The 9,144-nt window shown below is 36.7% G+C and overlaps 2 non-coding genes across 2 annotated transcripts; both read left to right on the top strand.

Moving 5' to 3' along the window:
• The first annotated feature begins 525 nt into the window (after window positions 1-525).
• On the top strand, window positions 526-631 carry LOC128294247 (small nucleolar RNA R71). The gene has a single exon (XR_008284561.1). It is a non-coding gene; the product is annotated as a small nucleolar RNA R71 (small nucleolar RNA).
• A 3,522-nt stretch (window positions 632-4,153) lies between these two features.
• Window positions 4,154-4,260, top strand: LOC128294274 (small nucleolar RNA R71). The gene has a single exon (XR_008284588.1). It is a non-coding gene; the product is annotated as a small nucleolar RNA R71 (small nucleolar RNA).
• The last annotated feature ends 4,884 nt before the right edge of the window (window positions 4,261-9,144 follow it).

Genomic DNA, 9,144 nt, shown 5'->3' with positions numbered 1-9,144 from the left:
TCTGGGTTGTGCATGAGTGTTACTGGTTCCAGCCCCTTGGTTACTCTAGGAAAACTTTGGGTGGTTTTGCCACGATGGGTTATAGAAATTGGATTGCAGTCCTTGCTTTCCTCGATTTTGGTTCTGGTTACCCATGTAATACATGGATTCTGGGTTTGATGGACGTTTTTTGAACAGATGTCCTTCCCCACAATAGACACAGGCTATATTTTTAAATTGGTTCGGTGGTTGAGCTACAAGACTATTAAACCCATTAGTGGTAAAATTTTAAGCATTAAGGATATTGAATATACTTGAGATGCAAGTGAAGTGAGAACGTCCACTTCACATACTCCAACGACTCCTCTTCCTGACGCTGCTCGATTTGTTGGCCATTGATAATTGTTGCTGGCAATCCTCTCTATGATTTCATAAGCCTCGTTATAAGACTTAGAAAGAAGAGTACCATTAGTAGGAGCATCCACTACCATCCTCGTGTGAGCATTAAAACTATTATAACACATCTCAAGTTGGATGCAATGAGGGATTCTGTGATGAGGGCACTTCATTAATAATTATTTGTACATTCCCATGCCTCATGCAAGGACTCATCATCCATTTGTTGGAAAGCAGTGATTTCGTTCCTCAACTTAATATTCTTGTTAGGCAAAAAATACATCATGAGGAATCTTTCTGCTAACTATTACCACGTGGAAATTGAATTTGATGGCAATAAGTTCAACCAGGCTTGAGCTCTGTCCCTTAGCAAATATGGGAACAGCTTCAATCGTAGTGCATCGTTGGGTACTCCAACTAACTTGAATAAATCGCTCAGCTCCATTAACAGTCTTAAATGAATATGAGGATCTTCGGTAGGCATTCCACTGAATTGGCCCACTGTCTGAAGGATTTGGAACATGACTGGCTTCAGTTTGAACTGTTATGCCTCGAATTCGAGTCTCCTAATACCTGGAGTTGAGATCACAAAAAACTGGCATGGCATACTGTCTTAAAGCTCTATCCCTATCATCAACAATAAGGATAAGATTTTGAGTAGGGTTTGCTCCGTTTCCTTGATTCAGATTTTTGAAGTTCATCTCTTCAGTCCTTCTCTGACTTGCTTGTCTTCTTCGTTGTCAAAAAGTTCTTTCAATCTCAGGATCTACGAGGAGTAAATTGATAATTTGATCAATACTCATAAAACTAAAATGAAGAGAACAAAACTAAAATAACTAAAGCAATTATATCAAGTCATTAAAATAGGGCTCTGAGAATAATACGACGGGAAAATCTAATGCATGAATGTATATGGGTAAACATAAAATCCAGGGAAGCAAGAAAAATGGGTGAATGTAGTATGAAAAATGGCAATATTCTTTAATGACAAGCATGAGTATTTCTATTATTCTACTATTAATATTCACTTAAAATAGATAAATGGACCAGAGAAAACATGAAATAGGAAAAATATTTAAAGAGAATTGAGAGAAAAGAGTAAACAAATGCAAAAAGGAGAAGCTTGAGTCGTCAAAAATAGTGTTTTAGGCAGCGCATGGGCGTGGCAGGTAGGGCGTGTGGAGTTGCAGCAGCTAGGATTAGGGATTTTTGGGGAGGAAGATGATGAATAGTGAGGGGTTTATATAGATTTTGGGGCACACAGCCGTGGGGCACTCCTGTGTGCCCTAATTTTTGCCTGTGTGTTTTGCGAATTTTAAAATTAGGTGCGTCTGACATTCGCCCCATGCCCATGCTCCTTAGGCGTGTGGGTACACACGGCCGTGTCTTGCTTCGTTCGCTTCTCCCACGCCCGTGTTCTTTTTGACAGTGTCAACCACAGGTGAATGACACGGGCGTGTCGCATGCCCGTGTTAAATTCTCAATTTCAACCCTGGTTTCAAGGCACGGGCATGTCTCACGCCCGTGTTGTTTTGGCAGTTTCGGCTATGGCCATGTCGCACGGTCGTAGCGACTTATCACATCCCGTGTTGGAGAAAAACTTTTGCCCTGTTTTCACATGGCCGTAGGCACGCCTGTGTGCCTGGCCGTGTGGATGGGAAAATGTTGTGTTTCAGGACTCAGTTAGTAGGTTAGATGTGAAAAACTAGAATTCAAATAAATCATTACTATTAGTGCTCGGGTTGCCTCCCGAGAAGCGGTTATTTATAGTCTAAGCTTGACTTACCTCTCTGGTGGGTGATCATGGTGGATCAAGGAGTTTACACTCCTCATCCCTGCTATCAACTTCATCAATATAAGGTTTAAGACGAGTATTGTTTACCTTAAAAGTGCCAAATTTGGGATGAATTACCTCGACTGTACCATATGGGAAAATATTGAGTACTGTGAGAGGAATTTCTTCATTAGGTTCAGAAGTGTCAATGCGAGGGTCTACTGCATCTAATAGTACTTTGTCTCCAACCTTAAGTTGATTTGGTGTGTCATTGAGCTTGTCATGGCGTGGTTTTGGTTTATCGTGTGTCCTCAGTCTATGTGTCCGCCATTCATCCAGTTCCTCGATTTATAGCCTTCGTTCTTCATGGATAGGTCCTTTGTTGTTGTTTGAACACGGCTCATATGTGTTTTTCGAAACTGTTTCCTGCACAGAGGGTTTCACCACATGATCAGTACTAGTAGAATGATTTATACAACCACCTTCAGTTTTTGATCTGTTACTCGAATTACGAGCTTGAATGGTGATTTTTTCGTCTCCCACACGAAGTGTGAGTTCACCTGTACCAACATCAATAATGGTTCTAGCAGTCGCTAAAAAGGGTCGTCCTAAAATCAAAGGTGCGTTACTATCCTCTTCTATGTCTAGACCAACAAAGTCTACTGGGTATATAAATTTATCGATCTTAACAAGAACATCTTCAATGATACCCCTAGGAAATCTAATGGTTTTATCAGCCAATTGAATGCTCATCCTAGTTTGTTTGGGTTTTCCAAGACCTAGTTGTTTAAACATTTTGTAAGGTATGACATTGATACTAGCCTCTAAATCAGCCAAGGCATTATTTACGTCTAGGCTACCAATTAAACAGGGAATTGTAAAACTCCCTGGATCTTTTAATTTGTTGGCTAGCTTATTTTGTAGTATGGCTGAGCAAACCAATTTAGTTCCACATGCGATGCCTCATCCAACTTCCGCTTATTTGTTAAAAGCTCCTTTAAGAATTTGACTACGTTTGGCATCTGCGAAAGAGCTTCAATAAATAGTAAGTTAATATGTAACTTGTTTAATAATTTAAGGAACTAACCAAATTGTTCTTCTGTGTGGTCTTTCCTCATCGCGTTTAGGTATGCCACACGAGGTCTGTGCTCTTTACTTACCGATTTTTGGTCATTGTGGTCCACCTCACCCTTACCTTTACTTACTACAGTTTCTTGCCTCTATTCTGGTTCAGGTGCAACTAACCCTTCCTCATCTTGAATGGTAATTGCATTGATTTGCTCCTTTGGGTTAGATTCAGTTTTACTCGGTAGGCTACCTTATGGTCGATCAGATATCAATTTAGCAAGCTGACCTATTTGAGTTTCGAGCCCTTGGATCGACGCTTGTTGATTTTTAATTACTGTCTCAATATTCTAAAAATGAGTTTCTAACACTGAGATGAATTTTGTAAGCATCTTCTCAAGGTTCGACTTTTTCTCTTGTTGGTAGGGTGGTTGTTGGAAGCCTGGAGGTGGTGGTAGTTGCTAATTTCCTTGGCCTCCCCATGAGAAATTTTGGCGGTTCCTCCAACTTGCATTGTAAATATTACTATAAGGATTATTTTGAGATCAAGGATTATTACCAATGTAATTTAACTGCTAATTCTCCATGTTGTGGCCATAGGGTGGGTAATCTGGATTGCTCGATCCACCTCCACTTGCTTCGCACTGCATTACTGGGTGAACCTGTGAAGAACTAAGAAAACCATCAATTTTCTTATTCAAGAGTTCTACCTGATTAGAGAGTATGGTGATCGAAACGACGTTATAAACGTCGGTTTCTTTTGTTGGCTTTGTCCTCATGACTTGCCACTAATAATTATTCAGTGACATCTCTTCTATAAATTCATAAGCATCTTCAGGTGTCTTATTATTGATAGTTCTGCCAGTGGCTGCGTCGATTATCTGTCGAGTCGAAGGATTCAGGCCATTATGAAATGTTTGAACCTATAGCCAGAGTGGTAACCCATGGTGAGGGCATCTTCTCAAGAGGTCATTATATCTCTCCCATGCATCATAGAGTGTTTCTAAATCCATCTGCACAAAAGAGGAGACATCATTACGTAATTTAGCCATTTTAGTCGGTGAAAAATATTTTAATAAAAACTTTTTGGTTATTTGTTCCCAAGTAGTGATTGACCCTCGTGGTAACGAATTCAACCACTGTTTAGCTTTGTTTCTCAATGAAAAAGGGAGTAACCGAAGGCGAATGGCATCATCAGAAATGCCATTAATTTTAAATGTATCACATAGTTCCAAAAAGTTTGCCAAGTGAGCGTTGGGATCTTTGTCCTGCAAACCATCAAACTAAACAAATTGTTGTATCATTTGAATTGTATTAGGTTTCAGTTCAAAAGTATTTGCAGCTATAGAAGGTCTAACTATGCTTGATTCAGTTCCTGTTAAAGAAGGTTTAGCATAATCATACATAGTGCCTGAAGCAGGATTCTGATTAGCAGCAATCGTATGAGGTAGCAAATTTTATTGGTTTTCATCCATCTCCTCTGTGGTGGTTGAAGTATCATCCTCTTGCTCTTCCTCTGTGTATCGTAAGCTTTGCCTTATTTCTCTTCGATTTCTGCGAACTGTGTGACCGATCTCACTATCAAACAATAATGGTTCTAACGGGTTTCTTCTGGTCATAAACTAGAAAAACTTGTCAGAAGAAAATAAATGAAGAATTAGAGAAGAAAAATAAAAAATTGAATTGCAATAAAAGTAAAAAGGCTAAAGTAATAAAAATTGAGTGTTCCTAATATCCTAGTTCCCCAGCAATGGCGCCAAAAACTTGATATGTGATATTAGTGACAGGTTTTAAATATTTATAATAAATCATTCTTGAAAGTAACTACAATCACATGAAGGCAAGTGTACCTATCGAATAGTAGTATAGCTTTAGCAAGACCGAATTGTCGAACCCAAAGGAACCAAGAGTACTAGTAATTACCTTCTTTTCATTATCTAGCCTAAAAATTAAGGGATTTGGTTATCTAAACTAATTACTAAACTAAGAGTGCACAGAGAGAAGATTGAGAAAAATCTTTTGGGAAAACTCGATTGATTAAGACAATACCCAAAGAAAAAATCCACCTAGACTTCACTTGTTATTTAACTTTGAATCAGACGATTTATTCATCTGACTTGATTGATAGAAATCTCTAAGTTATATTATTATCTCTCTTGAGACTAAAAATGTCTAACCCTAGGTTGATTAATTGAAATCTCTTTCTAATTAACACCTAGTGTTGCATTAACTCGATCTATGGATCCCCTTATTAGGTTTCACCCTAATCCGAAAAAATATTATCACCCTATCTCTAGGCGTGCAATCTACTCCGCTTAATTATGAAAAATTTAATCTTAGACAGGGTCTATTCCTCCTCTGAATAAGAGCATTAACTCGAATCAGTATCCTAGAATATTAAAACAAGAATTAAGAACACATAATTAAGAACAAGTTAAATATTTATCATACAATTCAGATAATAATAACAAGATCCGTCTTAGGTTTCATTCTCCTTAGGTATTTAGAGGGGTTTAGTTCATAATTATAAAAGAAAACATCTCAGAAGAATAATGAATACAAAACATAAAGAAAACCCAAAACCCCTGAATGGAAATTGAAGGGAAATCTTCAGTCTTGATGATGAATCTGGCTTCTGAGATGGACCAATCGGCTTTCCTTGAGTAATTTCTTGCCTCCTACTCTCCCTCCCTTCCTAAGTGCCTCCTCAAGTGTTTAAATAGGCTTTAGAATGCCTAAGAACCCTCAAAATTGGCCGTTTCTGAATAGGGTTATACTTGGGCTCGGCAGGAACACTCCTGTGTGCGTTTACTCCAGCCCGTGGTCTAGGCTGTTGAATAGGCACGGGCGTATATCTACCCGTGTAAGTCATGCTTCGATCCTGCCAAAGGGACACGTCTGTGGGACACACCGGTGTGAGGAAGCCCAGGCTGTGTTGATTTCCCATGTGGGTCCATTTTCTTTGTTTTCAGGCCGTTTCTCACACTTTTTAGTCTCCTTTGCTCACCTAAGTATAAAACATGAAATTAAAGAATTAGGAGCATCGAATTCACCAAATCTAAGGAGAAACCATCCATAAATGTGCTAAGCATGGGATAAAAACGTGTATAAATTACGGTTTATCATACCACAAGACCCTTCTTAATTACATGCCACTTTTAACCAACATCAAAACAAAATACAAAATGACTACCATGAAGTGTATGATAGTGTGTGAGTTCTCGAACCGATCCGACTAACAACATGATTCCAATAGATCTACAAAATGAAATCAACCTAGTAAGCTCAACATAGCTTAGAAAGTTTTGAAAATTTATCGAATTTCTTTTTAGCTCGATTTGAATTTTAATAAAACATCAATAATCTAAACAACTTGATACACCAGCACAAAGTCTGCTAGGCATTAAGCCTAATTGACCCACACAAAGCATGCTAGGCAGTAATCCTAAGTACCACCGGCACGAAGCCTGCTAGGTGCTAAGCCTAAATAACACACCGGCACAAAGCCTGCTAGGAACAAAGCCTGTATAACACTGGCAGGAAGCCTACTAGGTACTAAGCCTGAATAACACATTGACACAAAGCCTACTCAGCACTATGCCTGAATAACACACCGACACGAAGCCTGCTAGGCACTAAGCCTGAATAGTTATAAGGTACAACCAATCATATTGATGACTTACTTCTCAAATAAACAATTTATAATACCATACTAATTTATAGTGCAACTAATAGTGATAATTAATTGTAAACATAAATTGTATAGTACAAACTTACTGGAATTCGATAGAGGTGGAAATGTGACTAAGTCTACTCAACGACCTTCTCTTTTCCCCAATTAACGATCGATGGAGTTGATTCTTAATCTAGATAAAATCATTAATTCAATAAATGAACTCAACCATCTCAACAATCTCAAATAATTCACATAACTAACCTTAAATGAAAGTAAACATATTTAACCTAAACTTTTTCTTTTACTCCATTTACCCATCTACGTTAGACTTTTCAATTTAAAGAAACTAAGCTAAAGAAATTTTGCTGATTTTGTAACAATCCTATGTAGTTAAAATATTAGTTTTTAGTCCTTAATTTTACTACATTGTCACAATTACATCCCTAGCTACAAGACCATTTCAAAGTGCCTTAATAAATAGTCTAGATTTATCAATAAGATAAAAAAATACATTTATTAACCTCAAAACATAAAATTTCCATCAATAGAAAATTTTTAAACATTTGATAATTCTACAAATAAATCCATAAACTAACTAGATGAAGCTTTTAAGACTCCAAAAATATGAAAATCAAAAGAAATGAGTCTCTAAATGCCTACCATGCAACCCCAAATATGCTAGGCTGAAAGTTCTTTAAGTTTTCATGGAGGTTTACAGCATGGAGAAGATGAAACAAAAATAAAAATATAAAAAATAAGGTAAAGTGTTTTGTTTTATGTTCTTTTTACTTTAGCTTTATTATTTTATTAATAATAATATAATTGTAACACATACAATACCCATTATTAATCATTGAACCATCCATAATAACCATTTAATGTTTATTTACCTTTTAAATCCTTCAAATCATGGTTTTATAACCATTTAACACATATAAGCTAATAGTGATTAACTTTTGTAATTTTTACGATTTAGGCATTTTTACTAAATTAAATAACTAAACATTAACATTTTATAACCAAATTTTAATACATCCCTAATGACCTCATAAATATTAAATAAATAATATTTACGGACTGTTACGTTAGAGTTGTGGTCCTGAAACCACTGTTTTCAACACCATTAAAAAACGGGTTGTTACATTAAGTATATGTTTGGATCGCTGGTGAGATTTAGGTTCCTTTGCCTGTGCAATGGCTCCGTTGTTGTCACAATGAAGTTCTATAGTATTTGGTATGTAAGGCATAACCCCTAGTTCAAAAATGAACTTCTTGATCCAAACATCTTCTTTTGCACCTTTATTGGCTGTAATATATTTAGCCTTAGTTGTAGAATCAACTACTTATCTTTATTTGAACTTTTCTAGCTCATAGCGCCACCATTAAGGCAAAACACAAAACCCGATTGCAATTGTGAATCATCCTTGTCTATGTGGAAGCTAGCATCAATGTAACCTTTTTGCACTCAACTCTTCATCTCCTCCATATATAAGGAATGTATCCTTAGTCCTTTTCAAGTACTTAATAATATTTTTAAGTGCAATTAAATGACCTTCATGAGGATCTACTTGGTATCGACTCGTCAAGCTTAAAGCATACGATACATGTGGACAAGGATATAACATGGTATACATGATAGACCTAATAGCCGAAGAATATGGAATCTTACTCGTACATTCTCTCTCTTGTGGAGTTAAAGGACATATTTCCTTCGAGAGTGAAATACCATGTCTCATAGGTAAGAATCCTCTACATGCTGAACTTTTAAAGGACTTTATCTATGTATGTACTTTGGCTTAGACCTAGGAGTCATCCTGATCTATCTCTATAGATTTTGAATCATAATATGTATGTAGCCTCACCCAATTCCTTCATATAAAAAAAACTTCCTAAGCAAGTCTTAACAAACTGTAAGGTAGGATATTATTTCCTATGATAAGTATGTCAAATTCAGCCAATACCAAGAATGCAATAGTACTACCACTATTTTTCTTGTAAACACAAGGCTCATCTTCATTTTTGATAAAGCCAAACTCTTTGATCGCATTATTAAAGTGAAGATTCCAACTTCGATAAGCTTGCTTCAATCCATAAATGGATCATTGTAGCTAGCATATATTTCTAGCATCTTTAGGGTCGACAAAACCTTCAAGTTGTGTCATACTCATCCTCTTCCAATTTCCCATTAAAGAAAATTGTTTTAACTTTTATATGCCAGATTTCATAATCATGAAATACATATAGCAATAGGAGA

This window comes from Gossypium arboreum, chromosome 6, assembly GCF_025698485.1.
Source record: "Gossypium arboreum isolate Shixiya-1 chromosome 6, ASM2569848v2, whole genome shotgun sequence".
Lineage (NCBI taxonomy): Eukaryota > Viridiplantae > Streptophyta > Magnoliopsida > Malvales > Malvaceae > Gossypium > Gossypium arboreum.
Note: the sequence above shows the minus strand (reverse complement) of the source record. Positions and strands in the feature narration are given on the sequence as shown.